This window comes from Bos javanicus, chromosome 18 (genome assembly GCF_032452875.1).
Source record: "Bos javanicus breed banteng chromosome 18, ARS-OSU_banteng_1.0, whole genome shotgun sequence".
NCBI lineage: Eukaryota > Metazoa > Chordata > Mammalia > Artiodactyla > Bovidae > Bos > Bos javanicus.
Window position 1 is genome coordinate 42,870,452 of NC_083885.1, and position 20,381 is coordinate 42,890,832.

Below are 20,381 nucleotides of genomic sequence, written 5' to 3' on the forward strand. Positions count from 1 at the left end.
ACAGGCACTTGCTGCAACACAGCAGAACGTCTTGGCCAAAGGAACACTCACTGCCATCTACCCTGGAGTGCCAGCCCTGGGCTGCAGGCTCTGGAGAAGATTTCTGCAGCAGAATCTCACCAAGTGCCCAACTGCTTAGGAATCACTGTAGCCAGCACCCGGGAGGCAGCAGGAGCCCTGCATCTACAGCCTTTCTGACATTCTGCATGCACGCCAAGTCACTTCAATCGTGTCCCTCTCTTTGCGACCCTGTGGACTGTAGCCCACCAGGCTCCTCTGTCCATGGGACTCTCCAGGCAACAATACTGGAGTGGGTTGCCATGCCCTGCTCCAGGGGATCTTCCCAACCCAGGATCGAACCCACGTCTCTTATATCTCCTGTGTTGGCAGGCGGGGTCTTTACCACTAGCGCCACCTGGGAAGCCCTACATTATGCATCTGAGTTCAATTCACTTCACTCGATTCTGGGGGAAAGCATTCGAGATTCCCCTTTTTTGAGAAATAGTTAAATACCCTTCAGGAAAATTCTTCAGGCTCCTTTAAAGGTTCCACAGGCTAGAGCACAGTAGCAAATACAGCTCTTTTGGAAAACACAGCTACAAATGAGACAGCCGTGAACAGTCCCAACAAACACTGGTTTGTCCAGGGAAAAATTTCAGAAGAGATCAACATCCTATCAGAGTAGCTGCTAAAGATATCTCCAAAGCACAGTGAGCATTGCTTCCCTGGTGGTCCGTAGCTAAGACTCCATGCTCCCAATGCAGGGAGCCTGGGTTCGATCCCTGGTCGGGGAACTAGATGCCATATGACACAAGACTTCACATGCTGCAACTAAAGATCCTGCATCCCGCAACAAAGATTGAAGGTCCACGTGTCACAACTGAGACCTGGTACTGCCCAAAAAAAAAATTCTTCTTTTTTAAAAGCACAGCCATCAAATTAAGCAGTAAGAATAATGAGACCTGAGAGCCTGGCCAACAGCCCGGATTCCAAGGCTTCACTGTCCAGCCCAGCAGGAGGACCCCAGGATAACCCTCCTCTGTCTCCACTGCATTCCCAGAACCCAATACGGATGTCCTTGTGGCATCCCTCAACTAGACACCAAAACTTCGCAGCTCACAGTCCTCAGTGCAAGCCATAGTCTTGTTTGGTTTGCACAGTAGTTCATAAAAGTTTGAATTCATTTCCAACATTTAAAAATTGTGATATTTTACAGGCAAATCCTGATTTCAGGTTTCCCTTGAAAAATCAGAATTTCTGACAATACTGGGCCTGGATCTGTCTAATTGGCAGGAGCCAGGGAATAGTGGCCCTCTTTGATGGGGTACACATTTGCCAGTTCTCCACAGTCATCAAACGTCCTTCAGAGGGGGCACCATGGAGGCCCTGCCCGGGACCCCGAGGAACACAACCGAACATGGACAGCCACTGGCCTCCTTTGCGGTCGTCCCACCTCTCAGAATAACCATCATCCAGACACTTTCCCTCTTGTAGCCATAGGTTCACTCCCCTTTAGATCCTCCAAAGCCTGAGACTTACCATCTATAATCTATAATCGAACAGCAGCATCAGTTAATAAGACAAACAACTCCAGAGTCTTGGAAACCATTTAGAAAATAATTTAAACTGAAGAAGAATCACTTTGGCCAAAATGAGAACTGTCACGCCCAGGGCCCAAGGCAACAGTGAGAGCATGCCTTATATGCCCATTTCACAGATTGTGGCAACTAAGGTCACAGTCCTATTTCCCCAAACTGCATTCCTCTTAAATTCCAGGATGAGTGGCCCATCAATGAGGGCAGAGGGGAGCGAGGCCTCATCAATGTGCTAAATGTTGAAGGAAAAAAAGTTCTGATTGGCTGATGCAGGAATTGGGATTCTGGGCAGAGCTTTACAAAAGGATAATGTATCTTTAAGCCTAGGTGCCCTTCAGGGAATGTATTGGATAAATGTCTTCTGAAAAGCCTGTAAATATTCCATCGCCTCACTGTCATTACTACCATGAAATGATAATGAAGCATGAAAGAAATATAATTCCATATTCAGATGACAGCATTAGCCTCCATAAGCAAACTGAAATATTTATTAGTAAAATGTTCAGTATCTACGCCTGTAATCTAAAAAAAGGACAAAAATGTTTTATAATAAAAAAGAGATTGAATGCAGAGGTAAAATCTGGTTGGCTGATTTTATTGCTTATTATTAAATCCTGGCAAAACAATTATTTTTTTCTTTTCATTAGTAAGACACCCAAATTAAAACTATGCCCTCCGGCTGCAAGGTTTACAGTAGTGATTAAAACCAAGGAATTGTGATGCATGGGGCTTTTGACAATGGCATAATCAAATTCATTCATATTGTTCAATCTTTCACTGACAAATATTTTTACAGTGAAATATACCAAACAAAGAATCACATACAACAACTATCAATACAGAGAAATTAGGAAACCTTGTTATTATTTAAATAGTGAAGCGATACAACGTTGCTATAATCTTGAATACAAACATTAGAGTGTAGTTAATTAGGGTAATTATTGCCTAAATTGTGCTTAATTGTCTTATACTGAATAGGATGTGTGAATGAAGCCTTTTGAGCTTTTTACAATACGTTAAGTGCCGCCAAACTCTTTAGTTATAATTTGATAAGTTGTGATGGTGTTTCCTGTAAGTCAAGAAATACATCTGAATACAAGCTGGGAGATAAGCATGAGCCACAGGCCTTGACCTCTGTTTCACCTTATCGAAAAAGAGGCATAAGAGAGTCATTTAGTAGCCCAGCATCACAGAATGTTCCGGAGCTGGCGCACATTCCTTTAAGGAAAGGGGAAAGAAAAAAATCAGGGTCTTTGAAGTGAATGAAAAATTAGAAATTCAAGTGACCACGATCAATTCTGAAACACTGCACAAAATTAATTACAGTTTTGCATCAGAAGCAAGAATGTAGATTTCAGACAGTCGGTGTCATTTATCTCGAGCCGCACAATATACAAGGCGATTAAAAAGCCAAATCTGTCCCCACCTCCCAAGTCTAAGGCCTCTCGGAGGCTGTGAAGTACAAATGATTAACTCCAAATTATGCAAGGGACTGTGCGGCCGCTTCAGCTTGAATGGAGTGTGTGGCAAGTCGCAGGAGCTGGAAAGGGACAGATTTTGCAGCTCTTTATCAAAATCCAGTCTGGCCAACACTGATGGAATCCAGATAAATTGCACAGAGATCTGACAGTGGCTGCAGAAAGCTTGCTCGGCAAAATCCAAATGTCTAATTTCTATCTGTTTCTAATTGTTAGCTTTAAATTTGCATTTTTCTACAATTGGTTTAAAGGATTTATTCTGTTCCATAGGCTACTCTGTCTGACCAAACTGCTTCCCATTTCACATTGCAGAACTCTGTCTTGGTTGAGGGCGGGGCAGGGGTGGAAATTTGGCTTGGCAATCACCTTTCACAAGAAAGCTCAGTGTCCAAAATACATCTTGACTGGAGAGGTCCTCTGCCCTCTCTGACCCTCAGCACTAGCCCAAGGAGCCATCAGCATTCAGGAGGCACCCAGATGCCCCAAGCCTTTGTCCCCAGAGGAAATCCAATGAGTGAACCTCCCACAAAGAAACCCAGCACCCTCCTTCTTTCCTCTGGGCCCCCCGCTCTCATTAGCCTCCCCCACTTGGGAAAGGCAGGACGGACATGTGTTCAAAATACATCTTATTCTGTTGTCAAAACTAACTCAGTATTAGAAAAGCTGACAGATTTTCCCCGACTCCAAGAAGCCACACATGGTGTTTCACACACACCCGCACACTCACGCACAAGCTGCGTGTCTGCCTCATTTAACCCTGCATTCGTAACCGACTTATTAACACGAGACATTGCCAAGTGAAAAACTGCCATTTTAAGATTTGTAAATTGAGCCTCACCTAACGAACTCTTAGACTCTGAGCAGTTGGCTCTGGATCCTCGTGAAACCCCAGCTGCCCTCCACCAGCTGCACCTTAATAAGCTCTACTCGACTTAACCCAGGTCCTCCTCAAAGTGCATCTGCTGAATCCCCTCAAACCTGCCCCCAGAGGTTTTGTGAACACACATCTGGAGACATCACACCACAGAAGCATCTCTTCACCCCACCCTTTCATCCAAGGAAGCCTGTCTGTGTATCCCGATGTTCTTGAATACAAATGGTCACTGAGCCCAGAGAGGTCACACAGTGGAGAAGAAGGTAAGGTATGAGAAAAGACCGTTTCCCATTTCCCCCTTCCGGCAAAGACACAGAAACAGAGAGTTCTTCATTTCCTGTCAGAAAAATAACAATGTAAGCACAATATTAACAGTGACCTGCCAGCTGCCAGGGATCCTAGAGAGGGGCTCAGACTGTGGCTAACTTGAAACACTCTGCCTCTGCAGAGGCAGCTGCACCTCTGCTCAAACGGATGTGGCCTGCAGACGAGCTGCTCCCTGTGGCCAGATAGTCCAAACTTTTTTATGGAATCTGGACTGTTTCAGAGAATTTCTTCATTTTTTTCATGTTGATTCACATTTCTAAAGTAAATAAAAGAACCATTCTTCTAGCTGAATATAAGCTCTTCTGATGGCCAGATCCAGCTCTCGGCCCCCAGCTTGAGACTTCAGGCCCACGCCTCTGATGGATATATGTGTTTTCATTATAGAATGGTTGTAAAAAAAAAGATTCTAAAGGGCGGATCACCCTCTTGATCCCCTGTGATGGAAAGATGTTATAACCGAAGTCACTAAATTCCTTCCTGTGTTGTACTGACCACTCCCCAACAGCCCCACCCTGCAGTGACCACTCGTGCTCCCAAGCCTGAACTACTTGTGGGCTTTGGCCCAGCTCAACTGATGTTCAGGTTCTAGAACCAGCCTTGACTCACCTTTTCTTTTTTTTCCAATGCTTGAACTTTTAGAGACATTAAATAAATGCCCAAAAGCACAAGCCCAAGACTTGTACTCAACTGCGCTGGCCTGGCCACTGTGATTCTTGCTGCTCTAGGCTGGGCCCTTCCCTACTGGGCGCAAACGTAGGCTTCCTCCCCTCTGCTCTCACTGCTGGGCTGTGTTCCTTCTCTAGGTGGACTTTCCCATGACCCCGAGCAGCTCAGCGGCACCTCTTAGAGAAAGAAAGATGTGTTCAGGCACTGCAGGGTGCCCTCAGGCTGCCCCTGCTGCTGCCTATCAGTAACCCTCATGGAGTGAGGAGGAGGTAAAAAAGACATGATGCTGGGTCCCCAGCCGAATGCCTCGCTGAAAACACTCAGCTCCCACACCCTGGCTTCTTCCTGTCCTGGCTCTCCTGACTGTCGAGGCCACGACAGTGACCACATGAACCCATGAGCCTCTGGATAACACCTTGTTCTTGCACTGAGTTATTTATGCTCCACTCTGTGGCTGAGGGGGTGTGGCCTGAACGTAGATTCAGAAGCTCATGGATACTGTAGCACCCGGCAAGCCACGTGAGCTAAGAGCTTCTGCTGTCGCATCCAGAGTTTACACCACCTGCCTTGCAGGTGCCGGAAGAATTAAATTTGCTGTTCAAAGATGTCAAATCGTCATGTAAACACCATGAATGAGTCTCTTCTTTTTTTAGGATTACACAGCTATGGGGACAAGGTGCAGTGACTGGGTTCAGCCTTGAGTCACAAAACTTCCCTTCTAGGACACTGGCTCAGCACACCTTTGAAATGAAATTGGTGGAAATATATTTTGCTAAGAAACACACTCTAATCATTTTAAGATGCATTTAGGAGGCCCTCAGTTCAGCTCAGTTCAATCATTCAGTTATGTCTGACTCTTTGCAGCCCCATGGACTGCAGAATGCCAGGCCTCCCTGCCCATAACCAACTCCCAGAGTTTACCCAAACCCATGTCCACTGAGTTGGTGATGCCACCCAACCATCTTATCCTCTGTCGTCCCCTTCTCTTCCGCCTTCAATCTTTCCCAGCATTAGGATCTTTTCAAATGAGTCAGTTCTTCACATCAAGTAGTCAAAGTACTGGAGTTTCAGCTTCAACATCAGTCCTTCCAATGAACACTTAGGACTGATCTCCTTTAGGATGGATTGGTTGGATCTCCTTGCAGTCCAAGGGACTCTCAGGAGTCTTCTCCAACACCACAGTTCAAAAGCATCAGTTCTTCAGTGCTCAGCTTTCTTTATAGTCCAAGTCTCACACCATACACGACTACTGGAAAAACCATAGCTTTGACTAGACAGACCTTTGTTGGCAAAGTAATGTCTCTGCTTTGTAATATGCTGTCTAGGTTGGTCATAACTTTCCTTCCAAGGAGTAAGCGTCTTTTAATTTCATGGCTGCAGTCACCATCTGCAGTGATTTTGGAGCCCCAAAAATAAAGTCTGCCACTGTTTTCCCATCTATTTGCCATGAAGTGATGGGACCCTTAGGAAGAACCTAAGAAAATAAGAGTGTATGATTCCTGCCCTCATGGAGTTTCTAATCTCTTTTCAGTGGAGAGATGGTGGTGGGATAAAATGGCCATGAAGTGCAGACACCTGAAATCAGGACCCCACCTCCAGCCCTGGCTGGGGCTGCTGTCCTTACTTTCCTTGCTCCAGGAAACAGCTTCCCAAAGGCTCACACTAGAACCGAAAAGGGAGAACTAGTATTTTTGATGCTTACGTTATGTTGTTTGAATATCCTGAAAGTAAACACTCGCCTTCCTAAAAACAGAGAGCGGGCAGGGGTCTTTTTTTGTCTCTGCACCCCAAACTGGCTAGATGGGGAAGGAATTCAGGGGGGTTGCTGCTCCAAGTTGAGTTCATCACCAGGACTTCTGTGCTAATCAAATGAGATGACATTTGAGACAGGGTCTTGTAAATGAGTCTAGTCTTATGAAATACTCCAGTATTGTCTTCATCTAAGGGATTATAGTTTATGACCTCAGAGTATTAAGGAGAACACAGAAAGGCTGGCTTTGATAATCTATGAATCATGGAGCTCAGGGTTTAACAATTTAGGAAACCTTTTTCTATAATGTCACAAGTTTGAGTGAGTTCTGGCAATATTTATCAATAACATTTTTTTCACTCTGCATCATGATTTAAGATGCAAGAATTTACTATGAAATTAACAGAATGTCTATCTTGTCATTGATTACATGAAATTAGAACCACCAATATTCACGTTAATATCTCTGAATTACTCCAAGTAATTTGGGCTAGGATGCCACAAATTTTCTTGAACAACCAAATTCTCTTTGAGGCAGAAAAAGACAACAGGCCCTGGAGCAAAGACCAGGGCCTGGTTTACCTGCTGGAGCTTTACAATTTGCAGTTTTCTGAATCAGGGAGTGGACTTACAGTGAGGAAATGAGGGATCCGAGAGGTGGAGTGACTTACAGAAAGAGTCACAGCAAGTTGGTGAAATAAGACTGGAATATAGAGCTCACTTTCCGCTCCCCCGGGGTAGGGAAACCTCTCTAGGAACCCTTGAATATCTCAATGTTCACAGCGGGTTTTCTTAAACTTTGAAGAAGGGAAAGGTTAACCATCAGCCAGCCCAAGGGCAGTCCTTACCTGACTGCAATTCCTGAGTTCCCCATCTGCTTCACCCTATGGATGGGTGTTATCAGAGAAGAACTGCACATCAGAGGCACTCCAAATCATCTGCAGATCTGGAAAAGGGAAACCCATGTAGGGTATTCCCAAGGTCTTCAGGAAAACATGAGTGAAACAAATCTCAAATTATAGGAAAATCTTCCCAAGCATAGCTGTTGGGAGGGTATATGTGTGGTTGTCTCTGAAAATTTTCAGAAAAAGGGACACTTCATTTAAACGAGAGATGCACAAAGTCCGTGGTATATTTTTCATTGACTCTGTCCTTGACAATGTATGTACCTTAGAGAGACTCTGACAATGGCAATGCAAATAAGATGATTTTCATTTCAAATTAGCTATTGGATACCTCACAATCCAAAGCTTTGTCTTCTAGCAGAATATCTACAGTCAAAAGTAATTGTGTCACGCTGTTAAATAAGAGCCCAAAATGTTTGATTAGAAAAGAGAATGATCCAGGTGTCATAGTGGGCCACTACTGATGATGAGTCAGGACTGTGAAGCAAAATGGAAAAAAGATGAACAGTAGAGTCAGAATTCCCCACTCTGCAGCTGACCTTGGACAGCCCTCTTCTGATGTCTCAGTTTTCTGAGCCATAACGTGAGAGTTACATGATACTGCTCCCATCTTTCTCACAACACTGGTTTGGAGGCTCAGAGAGAATGCAGAGGACAGCATTTGCAAAGTACACGACGCTGCGCATGCACCAGGGTTTACTAAGATGCTGGCCCCGGGAACTGGCAAAGCTATGGACTTGATCCCCTTGAAATGATTTTTTAATAGATTTAAGAAGAAAATTAATACATATGCACAATGGAATATAACTCAGCCATAAAAAAGAAAGAATGCCATTTACAGCAGAGTGGATGGACCTAGAGATTGTTATACTGAGTGAAGTTAAGTCAGACACAGAAGGACAAGTATCATATGCTATTTTTTTATATGTGGAATCTAAAAATGATACAAATAAACTTATCTACAAAACAGAAATTGGGTCACAGATGTAGAAAACAATCTTATGGTTACCAGGAGGGAAGCGGGTAGGGATAATCTGGCCAACTGGGATTGACATATACACACTGCTATAGATAAAATAGGTGACTATAAAGACCTACTGTGCAGCACAGGGAACTCCACTCAATACTCTGTAATGACCTATATAGGGAAAGAATCGAAAAAAGAGTGCATATATATGTATAACTGATTCACTTTACTGTACATCAGAAAGTAATACATCGCAAGTCAACTATACTTCAGTAAAAAACAAAACAAAAAGAAGATGATTAAGAATATTCCCAACATGGAATATGTCCTTGTGTCGTTTCTTTTCCCCTTTAACACGGGCCCTTACACGAATAATGGTGGCGTCAGTAATAACATCTACCATTATTAGAGCGCTCACTCCAAGTCCAGACGTGGAGAGAGGTTACTTCTGCATGTCAGTGTACGTTAATGGGTTAGATCAGCGATGCAGCCAGTGGCAGAAGTGAGGAAAGCAGAGGACAACACTGTCTGGCTCCTGCCCCAAAGGACGAGAGCCCACGCAGAGCAGACTGCAGGCACCCCAGCCAAGCGCCAGCCTACCAGACAGGCAAGTCAGGCCAGCCTAGGTCACCAGCGCCCCAATAACCTGTCAGCTCACTGCGGACGCACGAGGAAGCCCAGCAGGCCCAGGCCAACCAGGCTGGTCCAGACAGTACAGCTGCCCGGCAAGCCACAGAATGGCGGTTCCTTGCAGCCGCTGTTTTGAAGTGCTTTGTTATGCAGCTGAGACACCAATTAAATGACTTCATTGTTAAAGATGACGCGATGGAGGCCCAGAGCACTCTTCTTCCTCTCCCCTTTGCAGCCTAGGCCCATCTGATCCACCCTCTCTCAGCCTCCAAAGTGTCAGTTCCAAACTTACCACATCTCTGCCTCCCAGGAGAGCCTTACGTGGCTCTTCTGCATCGCATAGAACTGCCCCAACTCCTCCTCACCTGACAGTCCTGGGCCCCACCTTCCATCCATGCCTCTCCAGGTGAGTCCTCAGCTACCCATCGGTGGCTTTCCCAGGACACCCCAGCACCACCAGCACCAACTTGTGCTGTCTCAGGGGATCCAAGCTCCAGGGAGACCAAGGCAGCTGACCCTCTCATGGCCTGGCAGCCCCCCCTTCCTCCCCCTCCACCTTGCCCTGCCCTCGCCGCTTCTGGTACTGTCACTCAGAGTCTGCCCTGTCCTTAAAGCTCAGTCCCCAGAGACTAGGGGCCTCTTCCTCACTTCGGGACATCCCCGAAGAGCCTGGGAGGGATCTCAGATTCCCTGGACGCTAATAAGACTTTGTTGTGGCTACTGCAGTTGCTGGTGGCGATGCTTACTGACCCTAACAGGTGTAACACAGGGAGGATTCCAAGTGTATGATGAAATGGAAAGAATCCCGGGTTCCAGTCACTCCCCTTTACTTGTTACCTGTGATCACGGGGCAGGCTACCCGAGAGCTGCGTCCAGTCTCCTCCTTTACGAAAGGAAGCAGGTGAATCTTGTCCAATCCACAGCGACATTGTGAGTTGAAAGTAATGTAGGTCTGTTTATAACACAGTTCGCCTCACCAGCATGCTCCTTCCACTGAGTAACAGCAAGGCTGCAACCTTCACATCCCGGCTCCAGCCACTTCAAAGTCCAAACACAGAGAGCCCCCACGAAAGTTGTGCTGCGCATGCACAAGTGCCCTCCCCCACCTCCCCTTCCCGGGGAAAAGACCACCCCAGTCTCCTTGGCAAGACAAAGACATCATATCTCTCTGCTTCTTGGATTTTAGAAACTCTACAGGAGGCAGCCCCCAACATATTTTGCAAAAAGCCCTCTCCAGGCCCCAGGCAGGGAGTCTGGGGGAGTCCCGTCATTTTACCAAATTGCCCCATTTCACAGATCCCAACAGTCCTTAAAACCACAATCTCTGGTCCTTGGCAACATGCACAGTTCTAGTTCTAGTTCAGTCTCTCAGTCGTGTCCGACTCTTTGTGACCCCATGAATCGCAGCACACCAGGCCTCCCTGTCCATCACCAACTCCCAGAGTTCACTCAAACTCACGTACATCGAGTCAGTGATGCCATCCAGCCATCTCATCCTCTGTCGTCCCCTTCTCCTCCTGCTCCCCAAAGTAATCCTTAAAAACAAGGCCTGCCCTAGACAGCCTGCCAGTCTGGCTGGGCACAGATGACAGCGGCATCTAGATGCTGTTGTTCAGTCGCCCAGTCCTGTCCGACTCTTTGGGACCCCACGGACTGCAGCATGCCAGGCCTCCCTGTCCCTCACCATCTCCCAGAGTTTGCCCAAGTTCATTTCCATTGCATCTGTGATGCCATCCAGCCATCTCATCCTCTGACGCCCTCTTCTCCTTCCGCCCTCAATCTTTCACAGCAACAGGGACTTTTCCAATGAGTCGGCTGTTCATATCAGATGACCAAAATACCTAGATATGGGGGTTTAAAAGCAGCACCCTCCACCCCCACCCTGTGTGTGCAGCCCCTGCCCCCAGCCTCCGTTCCCCAGGCGGCCCACCACACGCTTGTTGGGCACACAGGAGCTGCGAAGAGCCACTTTAGAGAAATGAAAATGCAATTGTCTGACCAATAAAAAGCATCCCTGTATGTAATCTCTGTAATAGATTTTTAAATTCTCGGTGCTGACACACTGTTATGTGTTCATGGTTATTATCTGTCCACTTCCAAACCTTAAGAGGTTAGATTGTTTAAAGATTTGTTAGCTATGAACTGCTTAAAGAAGGCAAACTAGAAAACTCCTGGCTAATTGAAAAATAGCATTTTATCAGATTCTTCTCTGATATGAGATTGTAATGGTCGTACTTAGAGTACTCTCAATACTTCAATAAGTGGTAAAATTAAAAAAAATAACATCTTCAGGGCTCTGCAGAAAATGTGGCCGTTACCAATTTATACTGCTTTTTTAACCATTATTTTCTTATATTTCCCACAATGCCTCGGATCAGAAGCAAACAGAAACTGAGTGATTACCCCAAAGTGTGCTAGATGAACTGGAAAAAGTCTATTCAAACAAAGCTCATTAGTTCTGATACCTCCAGGGCTATGACAAATTAAGCGGCTGGTGAGTGTGCTTGCAGACAAAAGGAAGATGCCGAAGCGAGGGCTGAGCTAGGCACCGTGTCAATAAATTCCCCTGAAAAAGGTAAAAATTACAATTGGAGCTAAAATGGAATCCCTTTAAGGAACATGTACAAAATAGATCATCCCTTCTTTCTTAAGTACATTTGTGAACCCGCCTGTGATGAATTATTGCAGCCGGGGAAGTGGCCACTCCGGAGGGGCTGCCGGGCCAGGTGTGCACGCGAGCTCGTTCCAGCGCATCCCTCCTCTCGCCTCCGCGAAGACTTGGCCCTGCCCAGAGGGAAGGGATTCCAAACTCAACAAGCAGAACGCGCGCTTTCGAAGCCAAAGAGCAGCGATCTGGCTTGCCTGCCTGGCTCCAAAAGGCCGCTGCCCCACTGCGAATGGTTCCTCGACCTTAAGATAACCTTGGGTTCCCAGCCAAAAGAGGAACAGCCATAGAACCACAGCTTTCCTTTTCCTGGTTTGCGAATTCACCGATGTGCGGAGTCTTAGAAAATTCTAAAATGTCCATTGTTCTTGCAACGAATCCAACTTCTAGGAGCTCTAATAATTATTCGCTGGGTAACTGAATGAAGGATGAGCAAGCCAGGCCTTCAGGTAGGGCCACCTGATGAGGAACTGGGTCCCTGGGCTTCTGGCACACCTACATGGTGGCCACGCATGTCCTTTCAGCTACGGCGCTTGTGGGAGCCTCGCGTCGAGTTTTGACCTCATTGGCAGTATTCCTGTGCCACGGAGAATCATAGTTTAACGGTATTTCCCAGACCAACAGAGTGGGGGAAACCCTCAGAGAGCACCCAGTCTCCAGGAGAGGGACTTTCCTGGCAGTCCAGTGGTTAAGACTCCACACTTGCACTGCAGAGGGCACAGGTTTGATCCCTGGTCAGGGAACTAAGATCTTGCATGCCATGTGGCCGAAACAAACAAACAAACAACAACAAAACTAGAAAATCCAGAGTCCGATTATACCCACAAGTTCTTAGCCCCATGCAGTGCTGCTTTTCTTTTTTATTTGAAATACTTGCCACATAAAAATTCAGAGATTTCTCACAATTGTTCAGATTCCCAGCTGCTTTGGAAACCCGAACGATCTGGCCAAACCGAGCCCGTATTTCCTCATGGCGCATATGACCAGGATGCAGTTACAGTTGCCCGTTTAACAGGGATGCCCATCTCAATGTGCTGGCCCCTCCCAGCCCCCTGCGTCCACATAGTTTACCAACCTGGCCCCTGAGGGCATCTGAGTTCACAGCCTCGGGTGTAATCAATCATCAGTCTAGTAGATAAAGACAAAATGAGACCCAGAAACTGGGGGTGGTTTCAGGCCAAGAGAGTGCCCATGGCAGTGTCAGGATTAGATGCCAAGACTGAGTATTCTGAGGGCCAGTTTCACTGGCAATATCCATCCTCCTCTGCCAAGCAGAATGACTGCTTCCCTCTTCTGTTTTGACTTCTGTACCTTGTTCATCTCTCTCGGTGTTCTATCCAGCCAGCGGTGCAGGCAGGCGCCAGACTTTGGGCTGCATGTTCTCATGCAATCGCCTGTGTGCTCTCTCTACCACTAAACCTGGAACCTTTCGAGAGCAGGGGGACTGTGGTAATCATCTCCATCTTCAGTGCCTGGTACACAGGGGTTCCTCAGCACAATCTCTGTTTCCCTCTCATCAGACAGTCTCATGGCATCCTTCAGGCTCTGGGTCCCAGATCTCGAGGGATGTGTGTAGTAACTGGAGTGGGTCACCCACTACCACATGACCACCAGTCTCTTCTTCAGTCCTTGACTCATCACCCGTCTCAAGCCCCTCTTCTGGAGCAGATGTCCACATTCTGGCTTTCCTTAGCTTTACTAAGGCTACTAAGAGAAGCACCTGGTGGCCCCCGAAGGTTCATTTCATCTACATAGGCAGGGAAATGACTTCCTTCTTTGTGATCCTTCTGCTTTATTTACAGTTTACTTATATTTTCAGAATCAAAGACATTGAGGGGCAGTTCTCAAGCTGGTAAATGCTCTCACCTGTATGTGGACTTGCCCTTGCATTCCTGCCTCACTGTGACATGGCTGTGGCTTGAAGGTTTGTGATCATGGAGACTGAGGACCAGAGGGGGAGCAGGGAGTAGGAGCTGTGGGCCCCAGTGTTGGGGGAAACACCACCTGGTGAAGTATGGACCCCTGGGCTCCTCCCACACCGTCTTCCCCTCACAGACAGCTCATTGCAACACATACAGTATCGTAGAGAAGCTAAAAACAAAGGCACAAACAAAAAAGAAGATGAAGAGCAAAACTTGCTAAATAAGCAGCATCTTTTTATATGTGCGTGTATGCTCAGTCGCTTCAGCCGTGTCTAACTCCTTGCAACCCTATGGATGGTTACCCGCCAGGCTTCTCGATCCATGGAATTTCCCAGGCAAGAATACTAGAGTAGGTTGCCATGCCCTCCTCTAGGGGATCTTCTCAACTCAGGCATCAAACCCATGTCTCTTACGTCTCCTGCACTGGCAGGTGGGTTCTCTTAGCATATAAAGAGACCAAGAAAAAGGGATGAAGACTGGGGATTTTACAATACAATTAGACCCCTCCTGTTGGTTTCTTTTTGTAAAAAAAAAAATCTATAATTTTTTAACAAAAATTATATATTTTTAATAAAAATTTAATAAACTAAATAAAATTTTTTCAGAAATTGTTTTTTTACTTTTATCTTTCAAATGTTGGGGAAATGTTCATGTCTTTCAAATGAAATAGTGGGGAAAAACTAATAGTAATGTGCAGTCCAGATGTTCCCATCACCTAGTCAGAATTGGTCTAGGGGAGAGGAGAGAGTCAGAAGGGGCCACAGGACAGAACATGGGCCCCACGTGGGAATCTGAGCAGTATCTTGAGTGCTGCCTAACTCAGTCTTAGCATGATCCAATGGACTGCTCAATTTCCTGCAGCACCAACGGAAAGGATAGGACAGAGTCAGTCATGTGGGGCTGGAACTGGCAGGTGTCCATCAGCTCCTTCCAGTTCCCAGGGGCTCCAGAGCAGCTCTGGAAGGCCACCCATCTTTCCCAGGCACCAGGAAATAAGGTGCAATTAGCTGGGAGAGAAAGCTCGCAGCAGAGGAGAGCACCTGCAGCAGAGTGAGATGCTGGCAGGTGTGAGCACATCACGGACCAGTGAGAAATCGCTAGGCAGCAGCATCGAAAGCTGTCTGCATGCATACCACCCCCTCCATCCCAGGGATAAGTGACTTGACTGAGGAACTCCAAATTAGCTATTTCTCAAGAACCAATTAGATCGAAGTTCTACAATTGGCACAATGTTTACTGCAACATAAAGAAAGAGTATGTCCCCTCTTTGGTACCTCTGACTCAGGGGGCTGAGAACTTGTCCCCATCATCTACTGGTTCATCATCATGAACCAATAGATTCACAAACCAGTGTGCTTCCTGCTGCAACCACAAAGCATGTTGGAAGGCATCTCTTCTGGAGGAGACCCCGGGCCTGGGAGAAGGAGGAGAGCAGATCCAGATGCTACCTGATAACTGCCAGGAGAGCCAGGGTCCCTGTGGAGGGGAGGCACCAGAGGGCAGGGCAGCAGGGCCCTTGAGTCAAACAGGGAGACAGTGTCTTCAGCTGGCCTGCGGGTGAAGCAGAGAGACCCTAGCACTGAGGCCAGCCTTCAGGGCCTTGACGGGTGGCCAGGATGCTGGCCTGAGGGCTGGGCTGGTGGATAGCTCTCTGCCACCCACCAGGGAACCTGAATATCCCTCCTTCCCAGAAAGGCAGAGTCCACATGGAGGGCCCTGCTGAACTCTCTGTGGGCCAACCTCCTCCCTGCTGTGTGCCCAGGCTAGGAGCTGCCCCAGGGGAGGCCTGAGCAGAGCTCACCTGTGACAGGTTTGTCCTCCTGCTTCCACCCAGGGGCAGCCAGAGGAGACCCTGTGGGGACATCAGCCACCAGCAGAAAAGGCTGGAGTGGCATCCCGACCCACCCTGGCCTTCTGTCCCCAGGCCCTCCCCCAACCCCTTGCCAGCTCAGCTCCCCTTCTCTTTAGAGTTGAAGGACTTCCCTGGTGGCTCAGATGGTAAAGCATCTTGCTTACAATGCGGGAGACCTGGGTTCGATCCCTGGGTCGGGAAGATCCTCTGGAGAAGGAAATGGCAACCCACTCCAGTACTCTTGCCTGGAAAATCCCATGGACAGAGGAGCATGGTGGGCTACAATCCACTGGGTTGCAAAGTGACAGACACAACTGAGCGACTTCACTTTCTTTCTCCTCTGCTTCACTCTGCTCCTCCCCCACCTCCCTGACCATCCCTTCCGGTCCCTACCTAAATGTCAGGTCAGGTTGCCCTGAGATTCCGACCTCCTCTGTCCCATCTCCCTTACTGGTGGCCTCGTGTCCAGACTCTATAGGAGCAGCTCCTCCACAGGTCTGGTTCCCGCCCCCACCTCTCTCCCAAACCCAGCCTCCCGTCCCTGTGGCCCACTGGGCATGCCCGCTCAGGGCTTCCACCCAGGCTCACAGCACCTGTTTCTGCAATCTCCCTTCCATGCGTTCCTCCAGAATATCGTCCCCATTTTAGCATGACACCCTTCCAAAGCTGGCGAACAGGGGTGTCTTTGTAGGAAGGGCTCAGTGATCATACCAGCCCTCCTGGCCACCACATCCTGCTCATCCCTCCTTCTTCACATCCCTGCTTGAATAATGCCACTCCCTCCAGGAAGCCTGCCCTGACTACCAAGATGGGTGAGTCTCTCTATATACATTGTCTTCCTTCAAAATATTTATCAAGATTCTGATCAATAAATGGTGTGTGTAATAATTAATCTCATACATCCCTTCTCCTGGTTAGATGGTAAATTTCACAGCAGCAGTGATGGGTGATCTCTTGCTTGCATGGTGCAATAAGCTCTCAGTAATGCTTGAATGAGAGAGGGTCAGGCTCATTAATTTATTCAGGTGTTTATAATGCTTGGCGAAAACTGACCACACGCAAATTGGAGTTTGTATTACGTGTCCTTATTTGTGGTAAATTTGCACCAACATCCCCTATTTAGGGAGAACTTCCCTGGTGGCTCAGACAGTAAAGCATCTGCCTGCAAATCGGGAGACCCAGGTTTGATCCCTGGGTTGGGAAGATCCTCTGGAGAAGGAAATGGCAACCCACTCCAGTACTCTTGCCTGGAAAATCCCATGGATGGAGGAGCCTGGTAGGCTATAGTCCATGGGGTCACAAAGAGTTGGACACAACTGAGTGACTTCACTTTCACTTTCACCTATTTAGGAATCTAGAAGGCTAGACATAAGGCCCACATTTTCTAGAAAGATGGCCCTGCCCCTCATCAAGAAACTCAGTTATGCCCTGCCCATCTCCACCCTCAAAAAGAAGGCTTCCTTGGGAGCAAACTTCTTAATCCAGTTTAAGTTTTTGTGCTCAAAGCAAACACTAGTGAATAGCCCAGCTGAGAAAGATTGAAGGCGGGAGGAGAAGGGGACGACAGAGGATGAGATGGTTGGATAGCATCACCGACTCAATGGACATGAGTTTGAGTAGGCTCCAGGAGTTGGTGATAGACAGGGAAGCCTGGCATGCTGCAGTCCATGGAGTTGCAAGGAGTCGGACACGTCTGGGTGACTGAACTGAACTGAGCATTCCTGAGCTTCAACATACTAGGGGGCTCCAGAAATATGGCAGACCTGCCCCAGTGCCCATCATCAGCCAAAGGCAGGCAGGGAAGTGGCAGGAACAGTCATAGGAGTCCAGGAGTCCAGCCCTGGGAGTCCCGGCATAGTTAAGACTGAGCACTTCTTGAGAAGCTGTTTCAAGAAGCTTCTGATCAGCTTCTTCTCTGCACATGCGCCTGTCAGCACGGCAGTATCTTTGAAATGTGGAAACCTTTTTCATTGCTCCAGGAATAGTTACTTATTCTTAGTTAAACAATATAATTGAAAAAGACGCATGGACCCCAGTAATCATAGCAGCACTATTTACAATAGCCAAGACATGGAAGCAACCTAAATGTCCATCAACAGAGCATGGATAAAGAAGTTGTGGTATATATACACAAGGGAATATTACTTAATCATAAAAAGGAACAAAATTGGGTTATTTGTAGTGATATGGATGAACCTAGAGTCTGTCAAACAGAGTGAAGAAAGTCAGAAAAAGAAAAATATATTAACGCATATAGATAGAATCTAGAAAAATGTCACTGATTAATCTATTTGTAGGGCAGCTATAGAGACATTGGAGAAGGAAATGGAAAGCCATTCCAGTATTCTTGTCTAGAAAATTCCATGGACAGAGGATCCTGGCAAGTTCGTGGGATCACAAAGAGTCGGACAAACACAACAGAGATACAAACATAGAGAACAGATTTGTGAACACAGGTGGGGAAGAAAAGGGTAGGACGAACTGAGATAGTAGCTTTGGCATATATACACTGCCATGCAAAATAGATAAGTAGCGGGAAGCTGCTGTACAGCGCAGGGAGCACAGCTCAGTGCTTGTGATGACCTAGAGGGCTAGGATGGGGGTGGGAAAGGAGGTTCCCAACGGAGGGGATATTGTGTATGTAGAGCTGACTCATGTTGTCAGAAGCTAACACAATATTATAAATATTATATAACACAATATTATAAAGCCATTATACTCCAGTTTTAAAAAACAATACATAAAAAATAAAATAGAAAGAAAATACACATCAGAGTGTATGAAATGAAACAAAATGAAACCACCACCCATAATTCCACCATCCACCTAAACCAGCACCCCTGTTGGCCTTTTGCTATGATCCTCAGATAGTGACATTTTGGGCTCCACGGAGCTCAATCCTTGAGCTTGTCTCCTCTTCTGGTACTCCCTCTAGCGCAGATGTGAGAGTTGGACCATAAAGAAGGCTGAGCATGGAAGAACTGATGCTTTTGAATTGTGGTGCTGCAGAAGATTCTGGAGAGTCCCTTGGACTACAGGGAGATCAAAACATCGTCAATCCTAAAGGAAATCAACTCTGAATGTTCATTGGAAGGACTGATGCTGACACTGAAGCTCCAATACTTTGGCCACCTGATGCGAAGAGCCTACTCATTGGAAAAGACTCTGATGCTGGACAAGACTGAAAGCCAAATAAGAAGTGGGCAGCAGAGGATAAGGTGGTTAGATAGCATCACTGACTCAGTGGGTGTGAATCTGAGCAAACTCCGGGAGACAGGGAAACCTCCGTTAAGGACAGGGAAACCTGGCATGCTGGAGTCCATGGGGTCACAAATGGTCAGATGTGACTTAGCGATTGAATGAAAACAACCAGCCTCTTGGCTTCAGATACCAGCATTCAACTCTCTGCGCAAGGGGAGACCTCAGGCCAGCCTCCGTCCCCAGCCCCAGCTCTGAGCTCCCACTGCCCAGTCGTGACCACTCGGATAGCTATCCCACATCTGAAAACATCCCTTCGAACCTCCACATACATGAGCAGGATCAGTACTTTGTCTGAATCCCAGCCCTCTCCAATCTTGTCATTGTTTACAATTTTGATATTTGTTCAGCATAAGTTTTTTCATTAATTTTTATTTATTTCTTTTGAACACCACGTTCAGAATGATTTCACCCAATTGCCGAGTTTGTTGGCATTCCCTTAAATTTTGCTCCTGGGGTGACAACCTCACTTGCCTGACCCCCATGTTGATCACCACTGTGCAACCAGTGGCCAAGCCACAATACTTCACGTTTCCGACATCTCCAGCCAGTTGCAGGCTTGTGGGAAATCCCTCACCTCTGGGTATGGGACTAGTGTGGTGAGAAGCTACCAAAGATATAAATGGAAGATGCGCAGTGGAAATGCAGGGCATACCACCAAGGGGACGAGCTGTGACCAGAGGGAAACAGGAGATGCAGGTGGCGGGCACACAGATTTCCTCTTTGCTTTCACTCCCAACTACTCTGAGGCAGAGTTTCTGCGCTCAGCCCACCTGGAGAAGACCACGGAGCCAAGCAAAGCCACCTGCCGAGCCACCTGCCATGTCTGTCCCGTCACCATGCAGGCCCAGTCGTGGCTTCCCGTCCCTGCTTGCCTTCCTTATCCTGCCTCACACTCTCTGCCCAGCTTTCGCCTCCCGAATAAAGCACTGGCACTTTCATCCTTGCCTCAAGCTGTGTTTTCTAAATAGCTTGGGCTACAACAGGTCTGCTTCTGGATTTTATTTTGTTTTACCTTGATCTTTTGTGGCTATAAAATGTGCTTTAATATCTAGTACAAATTCTCCATCCCTCTTTTTTTCCCAAAAAATATCCTTGCCTATTATTAACCATTTAATCATCCAAATAAACTTTCCCAAAAGTTGAATTCTGAGGAAAAGAAAGGCCTTTCTATTTTTTTTTCAATCATCATATTTTTTTTTTCTAAATCCAACACAAAAATTTATCAACAGCTTGGAAGTAAGCACAGTGCTGGGCTCTACGGAACCCCAAAGGAATTGTATTCTAACCAGGGCATAAAGGCTAGTAAACAAACCTAAACCCTCAGGGTAGAGGGTAGTGTCCCTGGTTTGCATGGAGCTAGACCCAGAAGTTACAGAACTGCCTGAAAGGAACAGGGGGAGCCCTGGTTGAGGTTAGAGCCCTGGTCCCTATGACCCCCAAGTCCCCGGTCTGCACACTTGCCAGCCTGAAAGAGGGTTGACTGCAAAGT